This window comes from Amblyomma americanum, chromosome 11, assembly GCF_052857255.1.
Source record: "Amblyomma americanum isolate KBUSLIRL-KWMA chromosome 11, ASM5285725v1, whole genome shotgun sequence".
NCBI lineage: Eukaryota > Metazoa > Arthropoda > Arachnida > Ixodida > Ixodidae > Amblyomma > Amblyomma americanum.
The window spans coordinates 117,010,032-117,022,888 of record NC_135507.1 but is presented as its reverse complement, the minus strand read 5'-3'; the positions used below and the strand labels follow the sequence as shown (position 1 = coordinate 117,022,888).

At 42.5% G+C, this 12,857-nt stretch overlaps 1 protein-coding gene across 1 annotated transcript in view; it reads right to left on the bottom strand.

Annotated features, from left to right (window-relative positions):
- The window catches only part of LOC144111039 (alpha-amylase-like), a 644,630-nt gene that overhangs the window by 263,459 nt on the left and 368,314 nt on the right, over nucleotides 1-12,857 (bottom strand). The window lies entirely within an intron of this gene.

Sequence of the window (12,857 nt, the reverse complement as noted above, 5' to 3'; positions counted from 1 at the left end):
GATTTACATACCTATGTTTTTCTTTAGCGCGCTGCAGATTGACTCGGCCGATCGACTTTCCACTGTCTTTGGAGACAGCAAGTTCCAATCTCGGACCGTTCGTGGGAAATATGAATTTTTGAAGCCATCGGTTTTACTAGAATATTCCTTTACTTTTTTTGAGTGATGCGATCGCGTTGGGCGTCTAGTGCCTGGTTCAATGTACTTCTTCTTTTCTACTCCTAGTTTGTCATGGTACAGTAAATACATGATTTTCAACCTTTCCCTATAGCGTCTGATTCGTAGTGGGTCTAAGCCAGCCTGTTTAACAAGTATGCTTGGTGAAGTGCGCCAGCTATAGGAACTGAATATAAATCTTACCGATTTTCATTGGATGCTCTTCAACTTATTGATATTTTGCTGGGTCCATGGATCCCATACAATACAGCAATATTCAAGGATTGGTCTAGTGTAGGTTTGATACGCTAGAAGTTTTATTTCTTGTGTTGACTGTCGCAAACATCTCCTCAGATATCCCAGTTTCTGCATGGACTTTTTTTTGATGTAGGTTACGTGTTCATTCCATCTGAGGTCGGATGTTAGAATTACACCTAAGTATTTGTAACTTAGCACACAAGAGAGAACCTGTCCAGTGATGCAGTATTTAAAGGGTAATGGTTGCCGTTTTCTGGTGACTGTCATTGCTACTGTTTTCTTTGTATTTATCTTCATCTGCCATGTCAAGCACCATGTTTCGATAGCGGTAAGTGAAGAATTTAATACGGCCTGGTCTCTTGGGCTGTTAATTTCATTATAAAGGATGCAGTCGTCTGCAAACAACCTGATTTTCACCGGTATATTCGTTACTATGTCGTTAATAAAGATAAGAAAAAATAACGGGCCGAGAACAGATCCCTGTGGGATGCCGGAACGAACAAGTGCCGGCCTTGAACACATTCCATCAATGAACACGCTTTGTTTCCTTGATGAAAGATATGCGTCTATCCATTGTAGCAGTGAGTCATTTTTTAATATCGGTTTTAATTTTAGAAGCAACTTTTGGTGACACACGCGGTCAAATGCCTTTTCGAAATCTATGAAAATCATGTCAACTTGGCCTTGCCTATCTAGAACTGCTGCGATGTCGTGAACAGTTTCGACTAGCTGCGTTGTAGTCGATAGCCCTTTACGGAACCCGTGCTGCCTATAATCTATGATGTTATTAATTTCGACAAACATCATAATGTGCTTGAAGATAACATGCTCGAATGTCTTAGCGCATGTGCAGAGTATTGAGATGGGCCTGTATGAAGTAATTAATAAGCGGTCTCCTGTTTTGGGTATTGGTGTAATCTTGGCATATTTCTAATCATTTGGTAACTCTGCTCGCGACAAGGATTTGCTAAATAGTAAACACAAGTATTTTGAACACCATTCGGCATACCTTACAAGGAAGGCGTTTTGTATGCCATCAATTCCAGGAGATTTTTTAGTATCTAAGTTAAGCAATAATGACAGAACGCCTTCTTCTGATATGCAGACATTATCGATAGGAGGACAATTAGCGGGTAGGTTGAAACTTGGTCTTATACCATCGTCGTTTGTAAACACAGAGCAAAACAACTCATTAAATGACACTGCTATCAATGCTTTATCGGTCACTGTTTCATTATTTATGCAAAAACAGGGCAAGGGCTCCTTTTTTGAAGAGAAGTGGCGCCAAAACTATGCCGGGGAAGAAAAAAGAAAATTCTTCATAGAAACAGTGTAAAAGTGTTTTTTGGCTTTACTGATACTGTCTTTCAACAGCAAACGTAATGCGCAAAGCTTATCTGCATTAGTTGCCGAAGGGCACCTGCGATGCTGCTTTCTAATTTTTTTCGCTTTTCTTCCCAGGCGTACAATTTCTTTTGTTTTCCAGGGATTCATTTGTTGCGTACTCTTCAGCCGCACGGGAATGAAGCGCTTGATGCACCTCAGAACAAGTGCTTTGAAAAAGTACCACAGGTCGTCCACGCAGCATTCAGTTGATTCAGCAAGAAGGACAAAGTTAGAGAATGAACTATCTAAGGCATCTAATATGTCGACGTCACTAGCACGTGAAAAGATTGGCACCAAACGTTCTTCCTTTTTGTTTTTTGTCACATATTTGAGTTCCAAGGTTAAGCATATCATTTTGTGGTCAGATATGCCCTCAGTAACAAGTATTTTTGGACCACGCTGAAGTAGGCTACTGCTGACCAGGAAAAGATCTAATATCGAAGAAGTGTCGTTCAGGATGCGGGTTGGTCGCTTTACCAGTTGTGTTAAGCCGTGCAAAATTATTAGGTCAACAATTGGTTCAGCTGCCCCAGACAGGGGATCGGGAAATGGGCCGTCCCAGCAAATAGAAGGAATATTGAAGTCGCCGCCAAGTAACATGTTTGAAGAAAGACTTTTGGTAGAACATAGAAATTTGTTTAGTTCATCAAAAACCGTACTATCGCTATTTGGGGGCCTGTAGAATCCGCCTACGATGAAGTTTAATTATTTTAGATGTACTTTCGCGATAACACAATCAATCGCAGGTATGTCAGGTAGACGTGTTACATTTAGCGCTTCTTGAAATATAATTGCCACACCACCCCTTCGGGAATTCCTGTCTTTTCGAAACATACTGTAACCTGGCGGTGTAATCTCGTCGTCACGAATGCTAGAGTTAAACCAAATTTCTGTTACAATTATTATGTGCAATTTGTACGCTGATAGTATGCTCTCCAGGTCTTCGCATTTATTTATGATGCTCCGAACATTAAGGTTGATGCATCGAAGAGGCCTTTTATTGCAAGTTTCGGTTCAGCTTTGACGGCTATGCCTGCTTGCTTGTTTGCCAACAGGAACCCTTCTATTGCTGTCTTCGTCCCATTGAAACAGCTCATTATTTATCTTGATTTTGTCGTAGAGCAGCTTAACTTTCTCTCCACTTGCTCTAATTTCGCTTGTGCTGTCCCATAATTTCTTTCGCTTTTGCCTAGTGGGCACTGAAAAATCCTCCGAGACAGATTTTTTTGCCTTTCAACTTGAAGCAATTCTTCAGTACATCAACGTTTTCACGGTGGTCCATCTGTTTTATTATAATTGGCCGTGATTTATCTGGCTGAATCCGGCCTATCCTGTGTATTCGTTCAGCGGACGTTACTCGCACACCAAGCGTGGTATCAAATACGTCCTCGACTACACTTTTAATTAGGTCATCATGTGTTTCTTCGTCTTTCTCGGGAATACCATAAACCAGGATGTTGTTCCGCCTTGGGCTTTTTTCTAAATCAGTCAGTTTGCCTTCTAAATTGCGAATAGTCTTCTCAAGGCTACATATTTTTACATTCATTTCCTTGATGGCTGTTACTGAGGCTTCTACTAATTCTAGTTTAGATTCAATTTCATTTAGGCGCCTTTGGATGTTCTTTTGGCCTTCGAGTAGTTGAGCTAGCATTTGTTCAGTCGGGGGCCCGGGGTTGGGCTCTACATCGCCGCAAAGCATCAACAAAGATAAAACAAAATCATTTAAATCAAGGAGGACCATAGCGACACTATGTGGGCACGTCAGCTGAATGAAACATCGGTCGCTTGTTTTAACACTAGAAAATGTGTTACTGACCTGCATGTAAAATACGAGCGGGTTTGACATGATGCTGACACGCAGCCAGCCGACGTGCCCACTGAAGGAACTTGTAGGCAGCGTTCTTTTTATAGCCGGAGTTATTGATGTCGATGAAGCTGGCCGTGATAGCGTCCAGCGATCGTCATAGCACGGTGGTTCTTGTGCGCAGGCTCCGCGGGAGAAGGGCGCTTGGATGACCGGGTACACAGAAGCTTGACAGGGTGGCTGGTATGCGCAGTCTCCGTAAGGGGACGGCGCGTCGATGACCGAGCATGCTGATGCTTGCAGTGTGCTGGCCGTCAGTGTCGAGACAAGGAGGAATATCTGCGTGTAAAATACGAGCGGGTTTGACATGATGCTGACACACAGCCAGCCGACGTGCCCACTGAAGGAACTTGTAGGCAGCGTTCTTTTTATAGCCGGAGTTGTTGATGTCGATGAAGCTGGCCGTGATAGCGCCCAGCGATCGTCATAGCACGGTGGTTCTTGTGCGCAGGCTCCGTGGGATAAGGGCGCTTGGATGACCGGGTATACAGAAGCTTCACAGGGTGGCTGGTATGCGCAGTCTCCGTAAGGGGACGGTGCGTCGATGACCGAGCATGCTGATGCTTGCAGTGTGCTGGCCGTCAGTGTCGAGACAAGGAGGAACATCTGCATGTCAAATACGAGCGGGTTTGATATGATGCTGACACGCAGCCAGCCGACGTGCCCACTCAAGTGCAACGGGTTTGCGGCATGGATGTACAGCGCTCATAAACTGCCCGCCAAATGAGTTTCTTTAAAGAATACTAAAAGATTTTCGCATAAATCTATCGCAGCAACAGCGCCACTATTTTAATTATCTATCAATTAAGCGGATTTGTTGCATTTACATCAGCTAAGCTTGTGTCATTGCCCGCTTTTAGATGATTGCCGAATACGATTCTCATTCGACTGGTGAAGCTGCTGCTCCGGGTAAATTATTTGGTCTCGGTCAAAATATTGCTTTGTCATGATTTTGTTTCAGGGTGAAAAGTGACTTTCGCAAACACTTTCCACCTTTTATCAGAAGTCTTGACGCTCTAATATGGGCTCTCCACGTTAGTTTGAAAGTTTGAATGTTTGAAAGTTTATTCGGCCACATTACAATATGCCCCCGCCCGGAAAGAGGCAAAAGGAGGCAGACAGAGCGTGCCTCCTGACGAGGCCTACACCCCGGCTTACACATCTGGACACTGGTGACTAGACGGCAAATCATGTTCACAAAAAACAATCATTTTCAAGAAAAGAACAGCACACTTAAGGGTATCAAACCTGATCACGAGACAAGAGAGAAAGACATTACTATAATCTTAAAAAAACAAAAACATGACATCGTTACGCCCGAACTGTCTAATCATAAGTGCAACACAGATAATAACTAAAAAAACGAAAATAATTAGAAAATTTGATAACAGGCACTGGAGTATAAATATACAGACAACAAAAAAAGAATCAGTACCAACTAGACTCAAGTAATCGCAAAATTACAAAGCAGGAACGAGCAACTTCAATTTTTTCTTAAAGGCAATAGAGCTCGTAGCTTCTTGAGCCATTGTCACTAAAGATGGGTGCGCATTACATAAGGCTGCAATTTGGTTAGTTACACTTTGTGTTCCATAATTCGTTCTGGATCTTGTAGCAGATAGGGAAACCACGCGCAATACATATTAAATGTTTCTAGAAAAGTACATATTCTGGAAAGAAGTGAAATCCTCCTTAATTTTATAAAACATGTGAATCGCTAAGCTAAAGTTGTAACAGTCAAGGAAACTGCGTGCATGAAAAGTTTTGAATAGGTTTGTTTCATCAGTTGGACTTATACATAAGGCACGTAAGGCCCTTTTCTGGAGGGCAAATAATTTATGTGAATCAGATTTATTGCAGGTACCCCGTACTACATTGCAATATACTAGATGAGAGTGCACCAAAGCAAAATATAATTGTTTTCTAACCTGCATTGGTAAAAGGTGTCTTAATCGGTAAATCACACATAACGATTTCGCCATTTTCAATCGGATGTTGTTGACGTGATCACTCCACCCAAGATCACTGCGGAAATACACACCAAGAAACCGAATGCTATGCACTTCTTCAATTCTTAGGTTATTAAAGTGAAGTGAGATGTGGTGATCTACTGGCTTATTTTTTGGGAGGAAAAGCATGAATTTCGTTTTGTTAACATTCAATTCAAGTTGATTAACAGAGAGCCAGATCATTAACTCTTTCAGCCAGACATTTGATTGCAGCTCAAGTGTTTGTAGGTTAGTGCCTGAAAAGAACACGTTTGTGTCATCGGCATACAACACAATATTAGTAGTTAAAGGAATATTAACAATGTCATTGATGTACACAATGAACAAAAGGGGCCCTAGAATAGAACCTTGGGGCACGCCAAAGTTTACTAAACCAAATTCAGATTTTATATCGTGTATTTTCGTGTATTGCCTCCGTGAATTTAAATAACTCTCAAATAGTTTATTGGCAATTCCGCGAATTCCGTATATCTCTAACTTTTTAAGTAATATTGAATGCTTAACCGAACCAAAAGCCTTACAAAAATCAAGAAATATTCCAACGGTGTAACGTCTATTTTCAAAATTCTGAATTAAACAGTTTTTTATGTCTAATAGTGCTGTTTGGGTTGATTTACCTTGCTGAAAGCCATACTGCTCTGCGCAAATTAAATTTTTAGCTTGGAGGAAGCTATAAACTCGCTTGAAAAGTATACGCTCAGCTACTTTTGAAAACAGTGGCAGCACTGAAATGGGGCGATAATTATTCGGGTCATTTTTCTTTCCCTCTTTGAACACCACTGTAACACGCGCAACTTTGAGTTTTTCAGGAAAGACTCCTGTGAGCAGCATTCTATTACAGATATGTGCGAGAGGGCCAGCGATATTTCTAACAACACATTTAATCGGAAAAACGGCTATTTCGTCATCACCAGTTGAACAAGTGTTCCTAAGAAAATTTATGATGGATTCTACTTCATCTATTGAAGTGGGCGACAGAAATATGGAAGCATTACTTCTGGAAAGCATGTCTGACCCTACTGTTCTAGTTGCATAAGAATGAGCAGCCCCGTGATGAGCTCCAGCTACTATGAAATGATCGTTAAGTTTATTGGCAAGTGAAACTCCCGTGTAATTGACTCCATTAATTCGTAGTTCGCAGGGAAGATCCTTTTTCTTATTCCCTATGATTGCATTGATACCTTGCCAGATCAATTTAGGGTTGTGCGAGACTGCCGAAAACTTGTATTTTTAAAATAAAGACTTCGCCTTCTTTAAATCCATATTTAGTCTGTTTCGGAACTTCTTAAACTCAATTAAATCCTCCGGGTTTCTAGTTCTTAGAAAACGAGAAAACAGTTCATTCTTTTCATCAATCTGTTTCAGGAGAGCACTTGTTATCCATTCTTTCCTGGCCTTTCTATGCTTTTTTATAGTCATAATGGGGAAGGCTGCATCGTAAAGTTTTAGCAGTTTTTCAATAAATACTTCATACGCTTGTGTAGGGTCTGTTTCATGATATACTTCGATCCAATTAGTAGACGACATCAAGTTACAAAATCGGGTAATATTATTATCATCATAAATTCTCCGCACGCGAAAAAGACCGTCAGGATTCTTTTTCTCTGAAACAAGTGAAAAGATGGGCAGATGATTGCTGATCCCTCATGAAAAAACACCTGATGTAGTTCTGTTTGCCGGAATACTTGTAAAACATAGATCAATTAGTGTTTCGGAGTATTTTGATATGCGCGTGGGTAAATCAATAGTATTCTCGCAACCATTAGAAAGGAATATTTCACTTAATGTGATCTTTGAAGGAATATCTTCCATAAAGTTAATGTTAAAATCCCCAATTACAATAATGCGCCACTTATTAAGGTTTACTAGCTTCAGGAAGGACTCAATCCATCTAAAAAAGTTGTCCACATCACCTTGAGGCGGCCGATACAGTGCCATTATGATAATGTTGTGAAAAAGTATGCATACTGCTTCAAAGTCATTGTGCACGAGAAAATAATCTGGCCCATTGTCAAAAGATAAGTGGTTCCGGACATATAGAGACACACCGCCACCACGCCTGCCGTCTCTAAAAACTGAAATTGGTTTGTAGTCACCAAGCTGAATAACATCTGAATTTGTATGAAACCATGTTTCTGTAAATGCAATGAAGTCAAAATGAATGTTAAGTTTGTGTAATTCTGCTTCTACTTCTTCGCCTTTGTTTTTTAGGCTCTGGGAATTTAAATGATAAAAAGACAAAGTGCTACGAGAATTGTAGGCATTACTCTTCAAAATTTCGTTGAATGACTCAGAAGTGAAGTATGCCATTTTTGAGCAAGTTCACTGCGCAACCTCTCAGCTTAATGCATTTAAATTATTTTGTCGACGTCTTCCTCGCAAGCGATCCTGATAACCCATGCGCCTGGCTCTTTCCGAGCAAACACCTTTCCTTCCCTCGACCAGACAAACTCATAGTTCATTTCTTTAGCTTTCTTTTTAGCGAGCCACATTAGTTTCTTGTTGAAAGGGGTCAGGTGATCAAAAAACCTGACGTCGTTATCACATTCTTTTCGCTTCGCGAACCAGTCTGCCTTCGTAGATAGTCTGGCAAAACGGATTAGAACTACAGGGACCCTGTCCGCCTCGCAAGGAAGACGATGTAGCCCTTCAACGTCGGTTTCTGCAATAGAGGGCAACTCAAGTTTCCTCGCAAGGTCGTTAACTTTGTCCAGCAGCTTTTCCCTATCGGTCACAGGTAGTCCATGAATTTCCATATTTTGACGTTTACTGTACTGATTTAGGTCGTTCAGTTCTTGGCGAAGTTTTTGAATTTCAAGTCTGTCGTGGTTTTTCTCAATGATGTCAACTCTGTTGCGAAGCAATTCAATTTCCCTTTCATGCCTCTCCGATGTTTCTAGTAGTTTATCGTAGGTGTCAGACATGTGTTGGAGGGATGTTTCGATGTTTGAAACAGTTTCCTTCAAAGTTGTCAAGTCATCTACTTTTGCTGTAAGGTATGCAAGTGATTTACTGATGTCACTAAGCTGCTTGCTTAAACCAACAGGAGCCTGATTACTCTGATATGCGCTACTGTCATTGGAGCGAGACGCTGGTGTACGGCATGTCAAGCATTTCAAAGCTTTTCTTGTTTTAGCGTCTTTACTTTTAAAAACCCGTTCCCCAACTCCGGCACACTTTCCAACATGATATTTTTGGCAACAATCGGCACACGTCACACAGTCTTCACCTTCTTCAATAGTCTCATAACAAGCAGAGCCGAGATCATCATTCTCGAGCGGCATTTCACACACAGAGCTGGACACTAGTGCAGGGGCAGCAGCAGCAACGGCAGGTAAGGAAAAAAAAAACGGAACCAAGTAGCAGAAAAACTAACCGTAGCAGAAAAACTAAATATTCCGTTGACTTTGAGATAAATAGTCGTTTCTCACGGGCGCTATTTCTGCGCCTATTGATCACGTTCTTAGGTGATGAGTGAGCTCGCCGACGCGCAGAAATTAAGCTCCAAAAAAGGATTCAGTAGATGAAGCGCACAAAAAACAGCACAGAGGCAAAGAATAACACGAAACAGGCACTACTGCAACTATTCATTGAATTCGGATGCGGTTTATTATATAGCCAAGAGGAAGGTGTGGTGAAAAAAAAACACAATACAAAAGCAGCTAAATAACGCGAACGAGGGCAAGGACAAATAATAGCGGGTACAAAAGGAAATCAACGCTATTGAAACTTATCTAAAAACACACTTTCATTCTTATGTATGACAAGCGATGGGGTGCTAAAACAGGCACTCTCGCTTTTTCTTGTCCAGTGAACTTCTAGCTATTCACGGGCACTCTTATCATTGCTTTGGAGTATCTTGGAGCTTTGTTTCACAAATTCTCTGCTGTTTTTTACCACATCCATTGCAATGATGCTTCACATGTGACCCTGTATTTTTCCCTAGAGAACGTTTGTGTTCATTTAGACACCCATTGGAATGGAAAACTTCGTTGCTCTATATCTCAGAGAAATTGGCTGTGGGCCGGTGTCTTCATGTCGTGATACCTGGCCGCTTGACAAGGTCGGCGCCCCTATTCCAGGGCACCGCTGAGTCTTGCTGCCTTGCAGGCATGAAGCACAATTGCCCGTTGGGCTGCGAGCTCGCTGCTGTGAGCAGACCCTCCCTTTGTTCCGCACTTGGGTTAATACATATGCCCGTCTGGCCGATGTACACCTTCCAACACGCCAGCGGGATGCTATAGACTACCCTCACAGCACATTTTATTTATTTACTTATTTATTTATTTATTTATTTATTTATTTATTTATTTATATACTCTCATGGCCAAAGGCCATTACAGAGAGGAGGGGCATAAAAAATAATAGGCGCATTTCTTGAACGCTTCAGCACAGCTTATTGTAGCGATGGAGGCAGGGAGGTGGTTCCACTCATTACAAGTGCAAGGAATAAACGAATGGCGACGAATATCAGTCCGGCTTTGCGTGGACGCCAAATTTAAACGGGTGGTCGATGCGGGCTGACACGTACGATGGAGTAGTAATTCTTGATTAAAAGTGATGTTACTCAAAATTTTATGAAAAGGGTTTTCATTCCTTGTTTCCTAATCTGTTACCTTGGCATTACCAGTTTCAATCTTGCGACACAGCGATGCAAGTTTTCTGGGTGCTGAGAAGACCACAGGAACTTTGTATTTTACAGCTACATGTATCAGATTATGAGCCACTTTGAGTGAGTACGGAATCACGACCGGTTTGATTTTCTTTACAGAAAGTTCACCCTTGTCGCTTTTTCTTTCTCTTTCTTTTTCACCTTTTTCAGCAATGCTTCCGTGACAGAACTTATCACCATGGAAGGAAAGCCTGCCTGTTTAAGCTTTTGGATCTGGAAGTAAAGCTTTCCTGTACTTTATGAGAGCACGATTTCTTTAGAGCGGCTTCAAGGCACATGACGGCAATGGCACTATTCACAGTTTTCGAGTGCGCGGAATCGTACGGCAATTCTTTGCGGGCACGAGGGCGATGCATCCAGCAAACACCTTCGTAAGTAATGGTTATGCCAATATCTAAAAAGAGTAACATGTTTTCTTTCGCGAGTTTGTGAGTAAAGCCCGAACCCTGGCATAGTGTTTAAGATCAGACAAAATTTCCTGCACAGTTTGCGAGTAAGTAAAGGGTGATTGTTGAGTCAAAAAATTCAGGGGGACACTTTGTTGACCTAAAGTGCGGTGAGGCGAAAGCCTTTAGCACGGTGTTGCTGCCTGTGTCGCTGTTGTGTGGCCAAGATGTTCATTAGGGAGCGCTCCTCTAGAACAACGATGACGCCACTCAATGACATCACACGCATGCGCAGTAGGCCGAAGCGCAGGTGCATTGTCTGCTGGCGCCTTGCGCATGTGCAGTGCATTGTAGTATACTGGGTTCCCAGTTACGATATCCTACACCAACTACTAAGTAACTAATCAGCCATTACTAATCAAGCACTTACTAATCAACTAATCATTATTTACGAATTAAACACCCGACCAAATATTTGATTTCTAATTAACTAGCTGGTCGCTAATTAACCATGACTATATTTCTAATTGCTAATCACTAACTACCATTTAACTTACATTTAAAGCTAAGTATAGTTAGTGCAGTATATTGTTACGTGACGGCAAGCAGGTGAAAGCAGGACTACATGAGATACGGCGATGGAATGACTTAATGGGGGTGGGCCTATCGCCAGCGCTCAGTGCCGCGCCACTGCCCACTTTGTCGTTTTCTAGTCCGTGACACTACAAGGGGCTGCCGAGCGATCGTCCCGATCGCGCGAACTAGAAGAACGGCCGTGAAGACGAAACGTAGGACGTGACGATGGGCGTGACAGGAGGGATGAACACAGAAGAGAAGATGCAGGGCTTGCAGTTACGATGAAAGAGATGAGCAGGTCATGATCAGATGAGCGCGGGTTCAGGAAGCTTCCGGGCCGTGCGTAGGTCACCTTGAGCCGACGGCCGAGGCCCATGAACACACCGAACGGCATAGGCAGGGGCTGTGTTCGAATATGTTGGCGGCTTCTAGGGTCGGTGGTGTCATAGTTTCCAGTTGCGGCGGCGTCGTCATGTCGTCGTCTCTTTCGGTCGGGGCGGGGACGGGGCTGGGGTGAACGGCGTGGTCGGTTCTGGTCTGATGGGCTGGGGCACTGCCGGACGGTGCGGACAGGAACACACGACCGATGACCTCGGCACACGCAGGACGCCGAAGCTCCAGGACCAGGATGGGGATGCACCTCCACCTCCACCAAATATTACGAGGTTAGTTCCGCAGCACGATACACAGAAGACACACCAGAAAACGGGTAACTCAAGCACTAGCGGCAGCGTCCTGCGTACCGTAGCACTGCATTGGGGCGGCACGGAGCGCTCGCGCTAGGCCTACCGCCAATAAATCATTTCATCGCCATCTCTCATGTAGTCCTGCTTTCACCTGCTTGCCGTCACGTAACATTTTTTTTATTTGTTCCTGTAAGTCCCATCAGGGACTGTAACAGGAAGGGCTCTGAATGATACAGTTGTAGTGCACATGTTGGTAAGTAAACAATTTGAACAATAACATATAGCAAAAATAGTTACAAAATCGGTTAGAGAATTCAAGTTGAGGTACAAATAATAGGCGGCAAACATGATGACAAGCACACCAAAAAAGGAAATCGGCTGCAGTTAGTGTTGTATTTTCAATCTAGGCACAAACAAAATGGTAAAAATAAACAGGGCAGAAAAGTGTGGAAAATGAGAATAACTACTGGGAAACAAACAGGTGATCTATAACCAGGGCACTGAACGCATCTAATGATGACCTGTTAGTAATATCTATGTTTAGATTGTTCCATTCTCGAGTAGCTAGAGAAAAAAATGAGTATTTGAATATGTCAGTACGGAATAGAAACTCGTTTAATTTGTGTGTGAGGTTGTGGCGGGTCGATCTAGTTTTTGTGGTCGTTATGTATTTTGTAGCGGGCACTTTTAGTTGGTTGTGTATTAGCTGACACATAATTTTAAGTCTTGCGAATTTCGCTCTGTTCTCCAGGGTTAGGAGTTCTGCACGTTTTAGTAAAGGGAGTGTTTATTATATACACATCTTAGTGCCTTTCTCTGCACCCCTTCATGATTTTTAATGAGCTTGTTAGTAAAGGGAAACCA